At 42.9% G+C, this 19,320-nt stretch overlaps 1 protein-coding gene across 7 annotated transcripts in view; it reads left to right on the top strand.

Moving 5' to 3' along the window:
* The window catches only part of LRMDA (leucine rich melanocyte differentiation associated), a 1,313,836-nt gene that overhangs the window by 51,368 nt on the left and 1,243,148 nt on the right, over positions 1 to 19,320 (top strand). For 2 of the 7 annotated variants that reach the window (XM_049855445.1, XM_049855440.1), the window contains exon 1: positions 13,521 to 17,969. The exons of the other annotated variants lie outside the window; for them this stretch is intronic. The gene's annotated coding sequence lies outside the window, so the exon portion shown is untranslated. Of the gene's footprint in view, positions 1 to 13,520; positions 17,970 to 19,320 lie in introns of those variants that run through there. 7 annotated transcript variants of the gene reach the window in all.

Here is a 19,320-nt window from a genome sequence, read left to right as displayed (position 1 = left end):
TTCAGTGCAAGATACATAGTAGGTGCTCATTAAATGCTTGTTGAGTTGACTTGTTGCACAGTTCCTTTGTGGAGGGGGGGTGATAATTCCTCCTATGCACTGCTGAATCAGGAAGGAAAAATTTAGTCAGTCGTGCATGTGGTGTGTGCTTTTAATTTCAAACAGTGATCTTGGCAGTTGGCAAGGGCCAGGCATTGACAAGAGGTGGAGAGGAGGGAATAATATCATGAAGCTGCCCTCTGCCCTGAGCTAGAGCAAAGTCCCACATCTGTTCCTTGTCTCCATCCTTCAGTTTGCCTTTCTAGCTAAGGTTTTCATAGTGTGTGGGGAGGTAAGTGTGGTAAGACCTGAAAGTTGAATGATCTGAACTTTTGAGGTCAAGGCTTAGTGGGCTTTGGCAAGAAGTGGAGTTTGTGTTGCTACCCTTTTTAGCTTTGGGTGTCAGGCCATGTTTAACTACGTGGGGTTTGGTCTGGATTTTGCACACCTCTCACAAGGAACCTAGGGAGAGTTGTTTTACCATCACACTGGGAAGCTGTGGCAGTCTTTTGACCTCTTGCTGCTACTTAGTTCTCGGATAGAGAGATGAGACTGGTGTAAACCAAAATGAAGGTCAAATCAGAGGTATGTAGCAACGTGGTGACTTTACCGGGGTGAATACCAAAGTGGGGGCCCGACCGGGGGTGAATGCCAAAGTGGGGGCCCGACCGGGGGTGAATGCCAAAGTGGGGGCCAGACCAGAAGTGTGTACCGAAGAGGGGGCTGGACGAGGGGTGTGTTCGAAAGTGTGGTCTGACCAAGGGTTCTGCCGAAGTGGGAGCTGAACCAAAGGTGTACTCCAAGGTGGGGCTCAATCCGCAGCTTTCTGCAGGGGACCAGTGTAACACGCCCTGGTGTGTTAGGGAGGAAAGCTGCAGAGGCTCACGTGCTGGAGAGCTAAAAGAATAGTGGAGACGAGCGTTCTACAAAGGCATGATTATAAGTGTTACTCAAAATAAGTGTGTTTGGAAATGCTGGGTTTCCAAAGTTAAACGCTTTCTCCACGGCGGGGTTTCTCAGAGCCTCCAGTGCCAATTTGCGTAGTAATCTCTAGGCAGGGGCTCAGCAGGCTACATTTGGAGGCGGAGTAGTCAGTAAACCTGCTGAGAGACGTGAGTGTGGGCCCTGAAGACACACTTGTTAGCTGCCTTGGAGTTGGCCTCCTGCTCATGGCGACTTTCTGCACAGCAGAAGGAAGAGCTGCCCGGTGCTGTGCCATCCCCATGGTCGGTTTCAGGTCCGTAGGGTTTGCACCGACCGCTCTTCGGAAGTGGGTTGCCGTGCCTTTTTCCTAGAATGCAGACCACTTCAAATCTCAGCTCCACCGTTTGCTGCTGTGATGTCCGGTAAGTTGCTTAACCTTTCTGTGGCTTAGTTTTCTCATCTGTAAAATGCTGGTTGTTGAGGATTAAATTAGGTGATACTTAATATAGTACCTGGCTTATAAAAACCAAAAAACCAAGCCCATTGCCGTTGAGTAGATTCTGGCTTATGTAACTGCTTAGTAAGTGTTTAGCAGCTGCTGGGAAGCTCTGGTGGTATAATGGTTAAGAGCTACAGCTGCTAGCCAAAAGGTCAGCAGTTCCAATCCACCAGCCGCTTCTTAAACCGTGTGGGGCAGTTCTGCTCTGTCCTATAGGGTTGCTATGGGTCGGAATCGACTCAACAGCAACAGGTTTGGTGGTTATTTGTGTCGTCATGATCATTACCTCCCCGCCAAGGAAACTGCCCCTTAGAGCAGTGGTTCTCAACGTGTACAGTTCCTGGGCTAGTGGCATCACTGGGGAATTTGTTGGAAATGCAGATTCTTGGGCTCCCCTCCACTGAGTTTCAGATTTACTAGGTCTGGGGTGGGGCCCAGGAGCTTGCATTTCTACAGACTTCCTATATGATGCTCACGTTGCTGACCGGGGGACCACATCTGGAAACCGCTGCCTTAGAGAACATCCCCTTGCTCTTGTGTTTCATACAGCTGGAAAACGTGGTTTCATGCAGTGTTCCTCCCACTTACTGCCATCTCCAGGATGGTTAGGTGATTCCTTACCTATAATTCTCTTGAAATCAAGGCTTCCTGTGATTAATGAAGAAAAACCTGGTGGCAGGATAAGGAATCATATAGAGGAAGTAGGGCAGGCAGGACTTTGTACTTAGTCAGCCTTTTTGGATATGGATCAGACTTGCTAGTACAATAGACCCTCTGTCAGGTGATTTTGACACAAGGGCAGTTTCCTTAGACCTTCTTGGAGGGTACTTAGAGTGGGATATATCCTGAGCCCCCCATTGTAATACTATTTTGTTCTACTTCCTGGGATCTTATCCCTTCAATTGGATGGTAATGCTCCTGTATTCATGTATGTGTGCCACAGTAGTTGATTAATTTGATAAACATGGTCTAGAGGCATGATCCTTTATATGACCATTGTCATTTCCTACAGGAAATTATTCCTGATTGTTCTGCCCTAACATTTGGCACCCATCTTTAGTGGTATGTATCATAAGGCGATGGTGCTATATCCTGAGAAACCACTTTAATTACACCTGAAAGCCAGAGATTTCTGGGTCCATGGAGTTCGGGTGGCCCACCCAAGCCGTTTGCCCTTAGGTGTCCTTTTGAACCTTGAGCCTCTAAGGAACTGGTTTTCCCGAATAATAGCCTAGTAACCAGTTTAGTGGTACAGTGCTTAAGAACTCAGCTCGTAACCAAAAGGTCGGCACTTCAAATCCACCAGCTCCTCCTTAGGAACCCTATGGGGCAGTTCTACTCTGTCCTGTAGGGTTTCTATGAGTCGGAATTGACTTGAAGCAGTGGTTTTCTTTTTAAGCTGCGCAACGGAGACTGTTTTACCTTAGGCATTGGGCTTTTTTGGAGAATCATCTACGTGCAGCCATTTTTGAGAAGCAGGAACTCCAGGTCTGCCTGGAAGCTATGTTTTGGGATATATGACATGTCCTTAATGACTCCGTTTTTACAACTGACAGACCCTGAAGCCCTGCACATGCTGAGAAACCAACAGGGAAGGAATTTACAGTGAGCCTCAGGCGACTGCCCTGCCCAGACCCTGCCTGTATAACCTGCTTTCACTATCCCCATTTTGGAGCACCTGCCCCCTTTGGGTTGACGCTGCCTTATTCAAACCAGATTGTATTTACTCACAATAAATATTTTCTGTTACATTAATTTTTGGTGTTTTTCTGCACATTTAGCTTTTTAACACTCCCCACCAGACTGTGTTCTCATTGAGGGGAGAAATTAGTTGTTTTGTCTCTAGCACGGCACCTAGCACGTCCCAGCAGCTGTAGAGTTGATTCTGACTCATGGCAACCCCCGATGTGTCAGGTTGAAATATGCTCCATAGGGTTTTCGGTGACTGATTTTGGGGGGTAGATTGACAGGACTTTCTTCTGAGGCATCTCAGGGTGGACTTGAACCTCCTTGGTTAGCAGCTGAGCATGTTAACCATTTATACCACCCAGGGACTCCTCTGGCATATAAACCAAGAAAACCAAGCCTGTTGCTGTTGAGTCAATTCTGACTCATAGTGACCCTATAAGACAGAGTAGAACTGCCCCATAGGGTTTCCAGTGAGCAGCTGTGAATTTGAACTGCTGACCTTTTGGTTAGCAGCCATAGCTCTTAACCACTGTGCACATAGTAGTATTCAAAAACATTGAACACTCTTGAGAGACTATAAATATCCTCTTGGGGCATCAGAGTGAGACTCCCCTGTTGTTTTTTGCCAGGTGGAAACCCCAGGTTCTGCTCATTGCAACTCATCTCAGCCAATAAACGAGAGACTAACGTGGGACGTTAGAAAGTCACCTTATTTTGTTGCACAAGGAAAGGAACAGTTGGGGCTGCTGCCTCCAAGACTGCTCAGCGAGGGCTAGAGGGAAGGTTATTTTTATGGGGTTTTCAAGGAGGAAGTTCATACAAGTTACATCAGCAACATTTTCTTAATCACACTACACAGGTGCAATGGGGTTTACATATAACTTCATGCATTGCATGTTCAGAAAATGATGGTTAAACTCCACCCAGAGGTGGGGAAATTACTGTGTATGAGGTACTTAATGACTTAAAAGGTTATCCAGAATGTCCACATGGCACCTAAACCAGTTTCTTTTGATGTCCTCTAGTTTTGGGCAGCAGCTAAGGAAATAAGGAAAGGGGAACTAGGATGTTAATATAAGGCAGTGGGGCAGTCAAGCAAGGGAACTAATATTTTAATGTAAAGCTATGGGGCATGTCAAGCAAGGTGCTTGAGGCAGTGGAATTTTCTGCAGCCTGGGGACCTCTGTCTTCCTTGCGCTTGGAGAGCAGCACCACTCCAGGGATGGAGACCTAATGGGAGGGCCGTGTGGGCAGCTCTTAGTTAAGCACTTGACTGGTAATGGAAAGGTTGGTGATTCAAACCCACTAGCTGCTCTGCTGAAGAAAGATGTGGCAGTCTGCTTCTGTAAAGATTACAGCCTTGGGAACCCTGTGAGGCATTTGTGCTCTGTCCCATAGGGTTGCCCTGAGTCAGAATTAACTCAATGGCGGTGGGATTTTTGATTTTATGACTCGTTGGGTTTCTACTTCCGGTCCTAATGCTTCCTTTCTGTTTCTGAGAGATAATCCTTTTATGAGCCTCAAGGCCCTTTGACAGGATCTCTCTGGAGATTAAGGTGAGTGTTGAGTATTTTGATCTTGGTCAGTGGGAGCCAGTGCCCCAGGGAAGGGGAGGAACATGGAGCCCAGGTGTGGATAGAGAAGTGTAGGAATCAGGGGCAGTTCTAAGGTGAGCCAGGCCTTGTCCCTTCTCCAGTGTTCCTAACTAGTGTTAATTTTGAGAACCTGGGACTGTTTCAGGGAGATAATTGGATCACCAAGCACTGCTTCTTCGTCAAGTAAAGTGGTCTTTTCCTAAAGAAACTGGCCAAGGGCTGATCTTTGAATCCCATTGTTTCAGGTAATTCATGGTTTGGTATCTGGGCTCCTTTGAAGTAAAAAGACTCCAAAATATAAACCTTTCTTCTCATAATAGAATCTGCTTGTGTTATTTAAATCCCAAGGTTTTACATTACAATAGTCACCCATCAGGCTTGGAGAGAAATGGAACTTTCTCTGACAATAAGGTTTGTGGTGCTCTTGCGGGCTTAATATTAAACCTAATCGGGAGGTGTCACTGAAGTCTATGCTGAGTAAATGATGGAGCATGAAATAAAATGATTTATACAACTTTTTCCCAGTAGGCAGTGCTTTTTAATGTTTTTCTTCTTCTGAAAGAAGGCGTGGGTGTTGAGAGTGATTTTTGACTATATTTTTCTTAAGCAGTCCAAGACCACAACATTCTAAGAGCGCCACCCCCCCGCCTCCCACCCCATGGTTGACTCTTGCTTGAACTTTCACAATTTGCCAACATTAGAATGTTCCGGCAGCTTCACCAGAGATTCTCTACTCTGGCCCATTAGAATGGAAGTGGTAGGTGCCAGGGATCTGAATTTGAAGTGGCATGATTCACATCTTGTTCCTACTTTTTTTACTGGGTTTCTGTTTCAAGACCATCACTCTAGGGTTAAGTTGGTTGGTTGTAGTGGCATTAGATTATGTTAATTAAAAAAAGAACAAACTGCTTGTGAATATGGGGCCCAAATAGGAATAGATGTGATGGGGTGTTTCCACTTATGAGGACTCAAGCTAGGTGAGGGGATGTAGTATCATTAGCTCTGGGGAGGCAGAGAGGTGAAGGGTGGATTCTACTCTGCCAACCTACCCCAAATACGTGCAAACTCAGCCCATCCAAACCAGATTTCAAATGCTTCCTCCCCAAATTTGTTCTTGTCTCCTTTATCTTGGTTAATGGTACAGCCATCCTCCCCAATCACCCAGGTTCAAATCTGAGTTCACATTCTCATGCCCTTAATGATTGCTAAAGTCTCTTAATTACTTTGCCTGTACCCATCTCTCCTCTCCTCCAAACCCTGCTAAGAAGCAGGAATTGTCCTGAGGTGCAAACCGGCCTGAGTTGTTTCTGCTCAGAAACTAGTGCCTATAGAATCAGGACCAGTCTTAGCCTTCCAGTGGCTTTTCTAGCTTAGTTCCTCTTTTCTTACCAGATTCCAACTCATGGCGACCCCAAGTGTGCAGAGTAGAACTGAACTCCTAGTGTTTTCAAGGCTGTGACCTTTCAGAAGCAGATCACCAGGCCTTTCTCCTGAAGTGCCTCTGGGTGGGTTTATACAGCCAACCTTTAGGTTGGTAGTCCAGCACTTAACGGTTTGCGTCATCCCGGAACTCCCCTCTTTTCCTAAGTTCCAGCCAAATGAACTGACTCAGTTTGCCTTGTTTTTCCCACCTTTTGGTCTTTGTTTATGTTGTTCCCTCTCCTAGGAAAGCTCTTCCTTCTATCTCCACGTATCAGACATCTACCTGTTCAATGCCTCTTTCCCCTAATTCTCTGTGCAGGATTGCCCATCTACCTTTTCTGTTCCTGGGAGCCTCCCACTTCAGCCAGGTCCCCACATGGGTGAACCCTACAGTATTCCAGTTGCTGGCATGAAGGCTGCATTTCTGCTTCCACCTCCTGGGGATATGAGGTGTATTTGTATAAGTTGGGGCTCTGCTCACCCTACCGCACGTGGTCCTTTTGGTGGAGCAGTGCCTAGAGTGTATGGTACAAGGCCACCTGTATAATTCATGAGGGAGGACTTGAGTCACCCAGCCCTGCTGCTCATTTGCAAGAATTATGGACTTTGACAGAGCTCCCTGTCCTCCAGGCCTCCTTCTCATATTGGTGGTAATTACTATTCCTTTTCTAATTACTTCACTTATCCATGATGGCCCCTTTCACTACTGCTGTGGCCTCCCCCTTTCCTCATTCTCTGGTTTCTGAGCCCTGTTCCATTTAAGAAATGGATTGTCACCCCTTGGATTTTTTTGACCATTGCTTTGAAGGTCCAGAGGAGGGGGAGGAGGTCTTTAAGCCTGTCTGTGGCCTGTCACCTGCTCAGAGCTCTCTGCAGTCACCTTGGGAGAAGGCAGCTCTCTCCCAAGATTACAACCTGCTCTGAGTCAAGTGGAGAAAAATCGCAAAGGGAACATCATATTTAAGAGTCTGAATGTGCTGAGTAGATGCTTTGGAAACCTAACCTCAGGCAAAAGGTCCTTGGTTCAGGCTTGGTGACTGATGTGGCATTGTCTGCTGTTAGTAACCAAGAGATTGAAGACCCAACAAGGCCATTTTTTTGCCTGTTAACAGGGAATCTTCAATCCGTTAACTTTAGTTTCAGTGTTTGATTTTGCTTGGGTTTGCCCCTAGAGTTGCTTTGCCTTGTCCCTGATCACATTATTATATTTAATTGACTGAATTAAGTAACATTTCTGTTTCAACTTAAGTACTTAGCGTTTTGCATTTAAAAGGCTGTTCTTTAATAACTTTGGAAGGAGTTGACTGATTTTGATGAAATCTTATCCATTATAAAAGGCATTACCATATACCTCAAGTTTTATTTAAATGTATTCTGTTCCCTTGAAACAAAATGACAATGGGTAAAAGTCTCTAAAAGACCATTTCTTTAATAATGTATAACCGATTTTAGTGAAAATTGGTGCATTTTTCCAAGTTATGGAGATATTGTCCGACTCGTGTGAATCTCTGAATAATCAGAAGGAAATATCACTGTGTTGCCCATGATGAGTGAGCTAGAGGTGGAGCTGTCTGGCCTCCTTGATTGACTTCGGCCTCCTTTCCGTCTTTGCACCCCCCTTTGGCTGCAGCCTCAGTGCCCCTCACTGTATATGTCCTGTATGTACCCCAGAGCTTGCACACTGTTCCTTTTATTTGGGCTTTCACCCTCAGCTACTTTCCTGACTTCCCTGTCATCAATCCACTTTAGTTCCATGTCTTCAGGGAAATACCATTTCTGGCTTACTCCAGCCCCAGGGCTTCTTCCTACAACAGGCTGAGATCCTGCCTTCATTAGAGCTTAAATTTTAGTTCGTTTGAGGCGGGGGTGGGGTGGGGGGTTACAGTCAAGTGACTAGTGAGATGATGCTGCCTTGGGGAAAGCATAGGATACTCTAAGAACACCTGAAGAGTACACCCAACCTTGGGATGGGCAAAGGGTCAGGAAAGGCATTGTGAAGGAGGTCTTGTTTGGACTGAACCTGAAGGATCACTCATTCATTCATTCCACAGAACTGTTATCATTTATGGGATAATCACTGTGCTGATTGCTGGGAAACAGCAGTGAACAAAGCAGACAAGGTCCTTGCCCCCAGGGAGCTGCTATTTTAGTGAGAAGAGTTAGCCAGCTAAGATAGTTTTGAGAGGTGAAGAGCATTCCGGGGAGAGGGAACAGAATGCTCCATGTCCAGATCCCGGGTAGAGTAGAATGTTCAAGACACAGAAAAAAAGGAAGGTGGGGGCCAGATTACAGAGGGGTTTGACAACCCTGTTAAGGAGTTTGGACTTTATCCTGAGGGTAAGGGGAAGCTACTGAAAGTTTTAGGTGCGAGAGTGACGTGGTCATATTTGTATGTTAGAAAGATCACTTTAGTTGCCATATGGAAAAAATGAATTGGGGGTGCGTGTTGGGAAACCAGTCAGGAAGCTGTTAGAGCCCTCTAGATGAGGGATGGAGGTCTGAATTGGAACACAGGTAGCATGAAAAAAGCGGAGTAGATGACATTTCAAGATCTATCCTGAAGTTCAGTGCTGTGATAGGGTAATATCATATGCCTACAAGGAAGGCCAGTTAATACAACTATTATTCAAAATTATGCACTAGCCACTAAGTCCAAAGACGAAGAAATTGAAGATTTTTACCAACTGCTGGAGTCGGAAATTGATCAAACATGCCATCAAGACACATTGATAATTACCAGTAATTGGAATATGAAAGTTGGAAATGAAGAAGTGTTGGTAGTTGGAAAATATGGCCTTGGTGATAGAAATGTCCCTGGAGATCGTGTGATAGAATTTTGTAAGATCCTTGACTTTCTTCATTGCAAATACCTTTTTTACCGACCTGGACCTTGCCAAATGGGATCCACGGGAATCAGATCAGCTGCATCTGTGGAAAGAGACGATAGAAAGGCTCAATATCATCAGTTAGAGCAAGGCCTGAGGCTGACTGGGGAAGAGACCATCAATTGCTCATATGCAAGTTCAAGTTAAAGCTGAAGAAAATTAGAAGTCCATGAGAGCCAAAATATGACCTTGAGTATATCTCACCTGAATTTAGAGACCATCTGAAGAGTAGATTTGACGCATTGAACACTAATAATTGTTGTGGAATGATATCAAGGACATCATACATGAAGAAAACAAGAGGTCATTAAAAAGACAAGAAGGAAGGAAAAGACCAAAAGATGGCAGAAGAGACTCTAAAACTTGCTCTGGAACATCGAGTAGCTAAAGGGAAAGGAAGAAATGATGAAGTTAAAAGAGCTGAAGAGAAGATTTGAAAGAGCAGCTCGAGAAGACAAAGTAAAGTATTATGATGACATATGCAAAGACCTGAGTTAGAAAACCAAAGGCGAAGAACACACTCAGCATTTCTCAAGCTGAAGAACTGAAGAAAAAAATTCAAGCCTCAAGTTGCAATAGTGAAGGATTCCATGGGGGAAAATATTAAACGACGCAGGAAGCAGCAAAAGAAGATGGAAGGAATACACAGAGTCATTATGCCAAAAAGAATTAATTGATGTTCAGCCATTTCAAGAGGTAGCATATGATCAGGAACCGATGGTGCTGAAAGAAGAAGTCCAAGCTGCTCTGAAGGCATTGGTGAAAAACAAGGCTCCAGGAATTGCTGGAATACCAATTGAGATGTTTCAACAAACAGATGCAGCGCTGGAGGTGCTCACTCATCTATGCCAAGAAATTTGGAACACAGCTTCCTGGCCAACCGACTGGAAGAGATTCATATTTGTACCCATTCCAAAGAAAGGTGATCCAACAGAATGTGGAAATTATCAAACAATATCATTAATATCACACACAAGTAACTTTTTGCTAAAGGTCATTAAAAAGTAGCCATAGCAGTATATTGGCAGGGAACTGCCAGAAATTGAAATTCAGGAGAGAATGTGGAATGAGGGATATCATTGTTGATGTCAGATGAATCTTGGCTGAATGAAGAGAATACCAGAAAGATGGTTACCTGTGTTTTAATGACTATGGAAAGGCATTTGACTGTGTGGATAATAACAAATTATGGATAACATTGCAAAGAATGGAAATTCCAGAACACTTAATTGTGCTCATGAGGAAACTGTACGTAGACCAAGAGGCAGTCGTTCAGACAGAACAAGGGGATACTGTGTGGTTTAAAGTGAAGAAAGGTGTGTATCAGGGTTGTGTCCTTTTACCATACTTATTCAGTCTGTATGCTGAGCAAATAATCCGAGAAACTGGACTATATGAAGAAAAACGGGGCATCAGGATTGGAGGAAGACTCATTAACAACCCTCAATACATACAGATGACACAACCTTGCTTGCTGAAAGTGAAGACTCGAGACACTTACTGATGAAGATCAAAGACCACAGAGGTTTGGTATAGATTATACCTCAACATAAAGAAAACAAAAATCCTTACAACTGGACCAAAAAGCAACATCATGATAAATGGAGAAAAGATTGAGTTTGTCAAGAATTTCATTTTACTTGGATCTACAATCAATGCCCATGGAAACCAAACCAAAAAACCCAGTGCGGTCGAGTCGATTCCAACTCATAGTGACCTTATAGGACAGAGTAGAACTGCCCCATAGAGTTTCCAAGGAGCACCTGGCGGATTCAAACTGCTGTCCCTTTGGTTAGCAGCCGTAGCACTTAACCACTATGCCACCAGGGTTTCTGCCCATGGAAACAGCAGTCAAGCAATGTGTCTTTTGATTTCTTGATGATGATTTGATGGAAACAGCAGTCAAGAAATCAAAAGACACATTGCATTGGACAAATGTGCTGCAAAAGACCTCTTTAAAGTGTTAAAAAACAAAGATGTCACTTTAAGGACTAAGGTGCACCTAACCCAAGCCATGGTATTTTCAATTGCCTCGTATGCCTCTGAAAGCTGGACAGTGAATAAGGAAGACCAAAGAAGAATTAATGTCTTTGAATTATGATATTCTGAAGAGTATTGAATATTCCATGAACTGCCAGAAGAACAAACAAATTTGTCTTGGAAGAAGTACAGCCAGGATGCTTATTAGAAGCAAGGATGGTGAGACTTTGTCTCACATACTTTGGACATGTTATTAGAGGGGACCAGTTTCTGAAGAAGGACATCATGCTTGCTAAAGTAGAGGGTAAATTAAAAAGAGGAACACCGTTGCTATGGGTTGGACTGTGTCCCCTCAAAGGGTGTGTCAACTTGGCTAGGCTATTATTCTCAGTATTGTGTGATTGTCCACCATTTGGCCATTGGATGTATTTTTCCTATGTGTTGTAAATCCTGCCTCTATAATGTTAATGAGGCAGGATTAGAGGCAGTTATATTAATGAGGCAGGACTCAGTCTACAAGATTAGGTTGTACCTTGAGTCAATCTCTTTTGTAATATAAAAGAGAAGTGAGCGAGAGATAAGGGGACCACATACCATCAAGAAGGTGGTGTCAGGAGCAGAGTGTGTCCTTTGGACCCAGGGTCCCTGCACTGAGAGGTTCCTAGATCAGGGGAAAATTGATGACAAGGACCTTCCTCCAGAGCTGACACGGAGAGAAAGCCTTTCCCTGGAGCTGGTGCCCTGAATTCAGACTTCTAGCCTCATAAACTGTGAGAAAATAAACTGTTTGCTAAAATCATCCACTTGCAGTAATTCAGTTATAGCAGCACTAGATAACTAAGACAAGCCTCAACAAGATGGATTGACACAATGTCTGCAACACTGGGCTCAAGCATAACAACGATTATGAGGATGGCACAGGACTGGGCAGTGTTTAGTTCTGTTGTACATACGTAGAGTCACTATGAGTCGGAACGGACTCGATGGCACCTAACAACAATATCAACAGATGACTCAGTGATATTTTAGGAGAAGATTTTGATGGTATTTGAGATTGAGTGAATGTGGAGGGGAGTTTATTCAGATTTTCCAATGTATTAGAATAAAGTTGAGAATAATGACCTTTTCTGGGTGTTTTAATTCATTCTGTATCTGTGGTTATACACACATTCATGTTTTTTAGTTTCTACTTTTTCCCCTTGATTGTTGTTCTAGTAATTTATTACTTTAATAACTTCTGGATTTGTTTATTAGTACCATTAATTATTATTTTTATCTCTACCAATTCTTTTCTTGTACTTCCCTTATGTTTTTTATCCTTTTTTGTTTTTGAGCTGAATGCTTAATTTTAATTCTTTCTTGTTTGGAACCGTATATACTTAAAGCTATGAATTTTCCTCTGAGCATTGCTTTAATTATGTCCCATAGGTTCTAATACATAATGTTTGAATATTACTTTTTAGACATTTTGGGATTTTGATTTCAATTTCCCTTGGCATAAAATTCTTAAAGAGAGAGGGTTTTAAAATTTCTGTAAACCATGGTCAGATACTGTGCTCTCAGTTGCACTATTGGAATTTTAGGTCTTTCTTATGACTAATATGTAGTCAGATTTTGTAAACAGGCAGCTTAAAAAATTGTATCTCTGTTTCAAACTACAGATTCAAAATCTCTAAATCAGATCTCCTTATGATTGATATTTGGCTTCTTGTGTTCTTTATTTTTGAACCACTTACCATGGCCTGAAGCTTACAGAGTCACTATTATTATTTTACTAAGAACCCAAGAGCATATAGAAGATGTAGATTCCACCTTGAATTTAATAGGGAGAAAATTTAACCTTGCTCCACAAAATACTTGTAGTATATAGGAGTTGAAAGACCAGAGAGATCATTTTGAGTTTGGATAATGCTGGAAAGCTTTAAGCAGGAGATGGAGCTTGAAGAGCAAGTAGGATTTAGGAGGTGGAGAGTCTGTAATGGAGCATTATGAGGTGGAGGCAACATGAGCAGAGCTGGGCTTGGGGTGAGTATGGTGTGTAGGGGAGCATGTGCACACCCTCCTCCCAGAGTGTTGTTTTCTATGGTGTCATGCCTCAGGAGTTGAGTTGCAGAGAGAGCGGGTTGGGGCTAACCAAGCCAGTTGCCATTGAGTCAGCTCTGACTCATGGTAACCCCATGTGCATCATACTAGACCTGTGTGTTCCATGGGGTTTTTAATGGCTTATTTTTTGGAAGTAGATTGCTAGGCCTTTCTTTTGGGGTTCTTCTGGGTGGACTTGAACCGCCAACCTTTAGGTTAGTAGCTGAGCGCGGTAACAGTTTATACCACCCAGGTACTCCAACCTGTGGTGAGCGATTTTCATTCATTTCATTTTGCATGACCATGTTTTGTTAGGGCCAGCCCAGCCGTGCCAGCAGTGCTTCTTGCAGCAGTGGAGGACAGAACATGATAATTTGCTCTTGAGGCATCCTCTCAGCTGGCATCCTCTCAGCCTTTGCAGCTTTACTGGAGAGCTAAAATTGGTGCACACCTCTGTTTGATAGCATTAGCTCCATATTCAAGCATTAATCAGGGAGACATAAGCATTTCAAGCTGAAGAATTACAGTGTCTGATATGTACTCGCCATATGGAGTTGTTTTGTCAGATGACCCCAGTAAATTACCAAATATTTAACACTGGTGATATATCAAATGATGAGGGGTCTGTAGGAAGTGAAGGTATTTAAATAATTAAGCAGTACTTTCTAGAGCTCTTTATATGATGATTTTCTAGACTTCAAATCTGTTTTCCTCATCCAGCCTCCGTATAATATATAGTTATTTCACATCAGCTTTACGTACTGAGCTTTTTCTAGTAATGGAGCTTTGTCAGCAAAAAACTGTGCATACTAGCAAATAGTGAATGATAGGCTTGTGTCAAAAAGGAGCTTGAGAGGTGCTTTCTGTTGTTAGATGGATGAGTCTGGAGCAGGAGCTTGAAGCTCTCCAAGTGTAATAGTTTCAGAGAAAAGGTATGTCTGAAATAGGGGTGAATGCTCCATCCCTCAAAAGCTGGTCTTACACACACCCAAGCCAAATACCACATGTGCTGTTGAAACCATAGTATCATGTTTAGGGTGTGTGGGAGATGCACAGATTTGTTTAATATAATTTTGGCATTGCGGTTTCTTTACCTCTCACTGGTATTCCCTTATATCTGGTACCCAGTGTTCAGGTCAGAATGACAGAAAGGGCAGTAGCTCCTGAGATTAGAATGGGCAGATATACGTAGGTCTGACCCCAACTCTTCTTAAACCAGCACTATGCTGTGTGAGTAAATTGCTCCAGATGCCTGAGTGTTAAGTGTCTGTGAATAGTCTGAGCTCTGCCAATTGGGGCAAATTCTTTTTTAAAAAAATATAATTTATTTTGTGTTTATTGTTGAAAATATACGCAGCAGAACATGTACCATTTCATCAATTTCTACGCGTACGCTTCAGTGACGTTGATCACATTCTTTGAGTTGTCCAACCTTTCTTACCTCCTTTTCTGAGTTGTTCCTCCCCCATTAAGATAAACTCACTGTCCCTAAGTTTCCTATCTAATCTCTTGAGTTGCTGTTGTTAATTTGATTCCATATAGATAGACCTTAAAAGAGCACAATGCTCAAAGCAGACATTTTTTTACTAGTTAAGGTAAACCATTGTTTGATTTAAAGGAGACTTCAGGGGCTATTTTTGGCTTAAAGTTTAAAGATTATCTCAGGACAGTAGTTTAAAGGGTTCACCAAGCCTCCATGGCTCCAGAAAGTCTGGATTCTATGAGAATTTGAAATTCTGTTCTGTATTTTCTCCCTTTTGATCAGGATTCCTCTGTAGAATCTTTGATCAAAATGTTCAGCAGTGGTAGCTGGGCACCATCTGGTTCCTCTGGTCTTATGGCAAAGGGGACAGTTGTTCATGGAGGCAATTAACTACACATTTCATTTCCTGAATTGGGCCATCATGAGTTTGGAGCATCATGAGTAGACTGATGGAAATGGGGACTAGGTATACCGAGGGTTTAGCCACTTTGGCTATTTTTGAAATTCTGGTTTTTAACTGCAGAATTGTGCTGAGTTTGGTACAGACTAATTTCTCCGTTGACAGAGTGTGATGTATCAGTTGGTTCAACTAATGTGTCAGCTGGTCTGATGCCACCCTGGACCTTGATTGTTCTGAAGGATTGTTGGGGGGAGAAGCCTGACTTACGCCATAAAATGGGCTCTCTCAGTTTGAGGGGCTGGGGTGCTAAACTGTGTATGCTCTGCCTCGGTTACATTGCTGCATTATGTGTCTCAGTGGAGGTTCTTAGAGGCTATTCAACAAAGCCTGTGCTGTCAGCTGAAAGACACAATATCTTTTCCTTTTTCTTAAAAAACAAATAAAAAAAAAACCTTTCCCTTTCCTTTTCCCACCCTTTTGAAATCGTTAGCCTTCATGTGAACTGAAAGGGACTTCAAAACATTGGAAGAAAATATCCTGAGAGCTCAGAGTGTGCTTGGCTCCTGGTAGGCATGAAGACTTGATAAAGAGGCACCTTTCGCACTGACAGGTGTTTGCATGCCAGTGTGGTGAAGGCTTTGATGACAAAGCCACTTAGTTTTCTCTAGCTTACCCTTCTCTTTGTGTAGAGGAGTTAGGAAAACTCTCATAAAGTAACTAAATCATAGGGATAAAAAGTTAGATTTTTTTTTTTCTTCCTTTTCTCTCTCCTGCTCATTGGTTTTTGAGACTCCCTTGCCAAACGTTGTTAAGTAATCAGGTGGCGGGGGTGAGATGGTGAGTGTCCTGCCTTTATCCCCATGGCTGTGGAATATGCTGTGATTTAAAGGCCTAGAATCAGCTGCAACATCCCTTCTCAAAGCCAAGGGAAAATTTAGACAGGTGGCAGAACTGTGGATTAGGGTGTCTGTAGAAAGGAGGGACCAGCCAGTGGAGCTGGTGATGCCATCTTCCTTGTTTCCTGGAAGTATGATTGATTGCTTAAGCTCCCTCTTATAGGCCCAGAGGCCCCTTAACCTTCAACATACAATTTTCTTCCCCCACATGGGAGACAACAGAAATTGTCACACTGTGACCATTGACACAAGTTGTCTCAGTCCTTATGTGAGTCCTTTCATGACACTCATTAAGATCTTGTGCACCTTTTCCAGAAAGAGAAATTACACAAGTTATACCAATGGAGCACGTCATGCTTACGTCTTATTTGATGTGGCTAGTGAAGAGCAGAGAAGGACCTGCTTGTTGATCTTGCCTCAATCATGAGGTTAACGGTTAGGAATGTCACTTGGCAGCCATCACCCTTTGTGGGCAAAACTATCTATGTCAACCCTCTTGGACTTTTAGGGGGGAGAAAAGAAATGAGAAAATGTCACTAGCAGAGGGCTGAAATAAAATCTGAATGTTGTTTGAAGTGGAAACCCAAGAGGTTGTAGGGAAACAACTACTCTGTGTTGACTGGTATCTGTGTCTTGGTGTCCAGATGTATCCATCTCATTGTTTAATGTGAAGAACAAGAATTGAGTCAAGCCCAGAAAATGGATCCAACCTGATATTGGTAATAATTTCCCAGCAAGTTGCTCTTGCACCTGTATGTGAAAGTTACTCCTTTTGGTTTCAAGTTGTTTATTTGGGGTTGCCAAGCATTAAGGTTTGTGTGAGAGAGAGCATCTGGGCTTTGTATGTGACACATTTAAAAAAAATTTTTTATAATGCTTTAAGTGAAAGTTTCCAAATCAAGTCAGTCTCTCATACAAAATCTTATACACACCTTGCTGTGTATTCCTAGTTGCTCTCCCCCTAATGAGACAGCACATTCCTTTCACTCCACCCGGCATTCCCATGTCCATTTGGCCAGCTTCTGTCCCCCTCTGCCTTCTCATCTTCCCTCCAGACAGGAGCTGCCCACATAGTCTCATGTGTCTGCTTGATCCAAGAAGCTCACTCCTCACCAGTATCATTTTCTGTCGTATAGTCCAGTCCAATCCCTGCCTAAAGAGTTGGCTTTGGGAATGGCTCCTGTGTATGTGACACATTTTAATGGCTGAAAGGTAGGAAGTTGGGTTGTGTGAAGTCAGAGTTTGAAGAGATCTCTGAGTTTGACATTCACTTTTCAGAGAAGGTAAGTGAGTCTCCAAATGGAGCCTTAGTGGTGCCAGGGCTAAGCGCTCGGCTGCTAACTGAAAGATTGGCGGTTCCAGTGCACCCAGTGGCTCTTCAGGAGAAAAGACTGGCAATCTGTTTTCATAAAGATTAAAAAAATCCATCTCCATGGAGTCGATTACAACTCATAGTGACCCTATAGGAGTCACTTCCAAGGAGTGGCTGGTGGATTCAAACTGCCAACCTTTTGGTCAGCAGCTGGGCTTTTAACCACTGTGCCATCAGGGCTCCCTGTAAAGATTACAGCCTAGGAAACCCTATGGGGGCAGTTCTGCTCTGTCCTATAGGGCTCCATGAGTCAAATTGACTCCACGGCACACAGTAACCATGAGTCTCCCAATCTGTACATCTTGACTTCTCTCACCACACCTTGTTACCTCTACGAAGTGTTAGATTGATTGGAGTTTGTGGTTTGTGGCTGTAGGGTGCCTGAGTGCTAGGACTGTTCCACTGAAAATTGTTGTTGTGGGGAAAACAAAGAATACTGGACTAAAGAAAAATGCTGCAAGCTTATCTGGTGGTGATAATGCTATGTAATACTACACAGAGGGATGTAATAGATGATAAGAGTGGTGGCAACATTTCTTAGCATTTGCTATGTGCCAGGTACTAGTGCTAAGTACTTAATATATGTTCTCATTTAATTCTTAGAACAACCTCATGGTGAAGTGGTGAGTAATCATAACTATAATAATTACTGTGTCGGCTTCATGTGGATCATCTCCCTTGTATCTCACAGTAATCCTACGAGGTAGGTACTATTATCTTTCCCACTTGCCAGGTGAGAGGCTCCGAGAGGTTATATGATTTGCGCAAGGAGTTGGAATATGAGTCAGTCGTCTGAGTCCAAAGATTGTTCTTGATATCAACCATGTTTTATCACCCTTTCTGATCACATATCACTAGCTAAACAGAGGCATTTCCTAATGGGCGCATGATCAATATTGGATTGTGATGATGAAATGATAAGTATTTTGTGTAAGAAAATGCATGCTTGTGTATGTGCACACGCGATATGCACATATACGTACACAGAGTCAATTTTTGATTTTCTGCTTCGGGGATAACCCTCTGTTAATTCCAGGATGCCATCTTCTGTTTTACCTAGCACATTCTCAACCCTTGCCCAGGTGCTGGGATCAAGGAATAGGAACGCATTTAAATATAACTCTAAGCAGGGATATCTTTAGGAAGATTATAATAAACACACAGTTATAAAATATTAGAATTGAAAGAGCATTTAGAGGGACATGTAAGCCAACCATTTCATTTTAGAGAGAAGGAGATTCAGGTACTCCAGAGAGGTATTAATTGGCCCAAGGTCTCTGGTTGGTTATTGCTGGAGCTGGAACGGGGATTTTTGCCTCTTAATCCATTGCCCTCCTTTCTGTATCATCTGGTCACTCTATAGAATAGACTCCGAAGCAAAAAAGAAATTATGTTTTCATTGTCAACTTTGAAGTATAGGTGCCGCTAATTCTCCCCTAATTTGTAGTTGATTGTCCTGTTTTTCTTAGATTCTTGTGGATTTAGGTCATGCTGGCTCTGGAAACAACCTCTTCGGTCTGAGTCCTTGCATCAAGATCACAATAATATGTTTTCCTTTAACACGGAGCATATTTTTGTTGGCTTAATGAACCAAGATAGTTAAGGAATTAAATTGACCTCCACTCCCACCTACCCTGTATCACCAGGCAAGAAGGAGAGGCAGCATTATTAATAAGAATGCATTTTCTTTGAAGTTTGAATTTATTTTTTAAAACAGTATTCTTTCCTAACCTGGAAGAATTATTGTTTGGTCACAGGCATTTTATTGTGTAGCTTTGTGTCATTATTGCATTGAGTGTGTTGCTATAGCTCCCACCAACGCTTTTAAGATGTTTTGAGACTGTGCTTCATATTATAAGGAAAGTATTTGTCACTCGGACTCTCAGAATTGAATTTGCCTGAATTAATTATGATTTTCACTTCATCCCCCTGGGCAGTGTTGTGGGGGAGAGGTAATCCTTTCTGATGTCGTATAGGAAATCAATTCTGGCCCACGGCACTGGCTAGTTGCTTGAGTGGGGGAACTTGTCACCCACTGTATGGTCTTTATTTCC

Source organism: Elephas maximus, chromosome 16 (genome assembly GCF_024166365.1).
Source record: "Elephas maximus indicus isolate mEleMax1 chromosome 16, mEleMax1 primary haplotype, whole genome shotgun sequence".
NCBI lineage: Eukaryota > Metazoa > Chordata > Mammalia > Proboscidea > Elephantidae > Elephas > Elephas maximus.
This window is presented reverse-complemented; position numbering and strand designations above follow the sequence as displayed.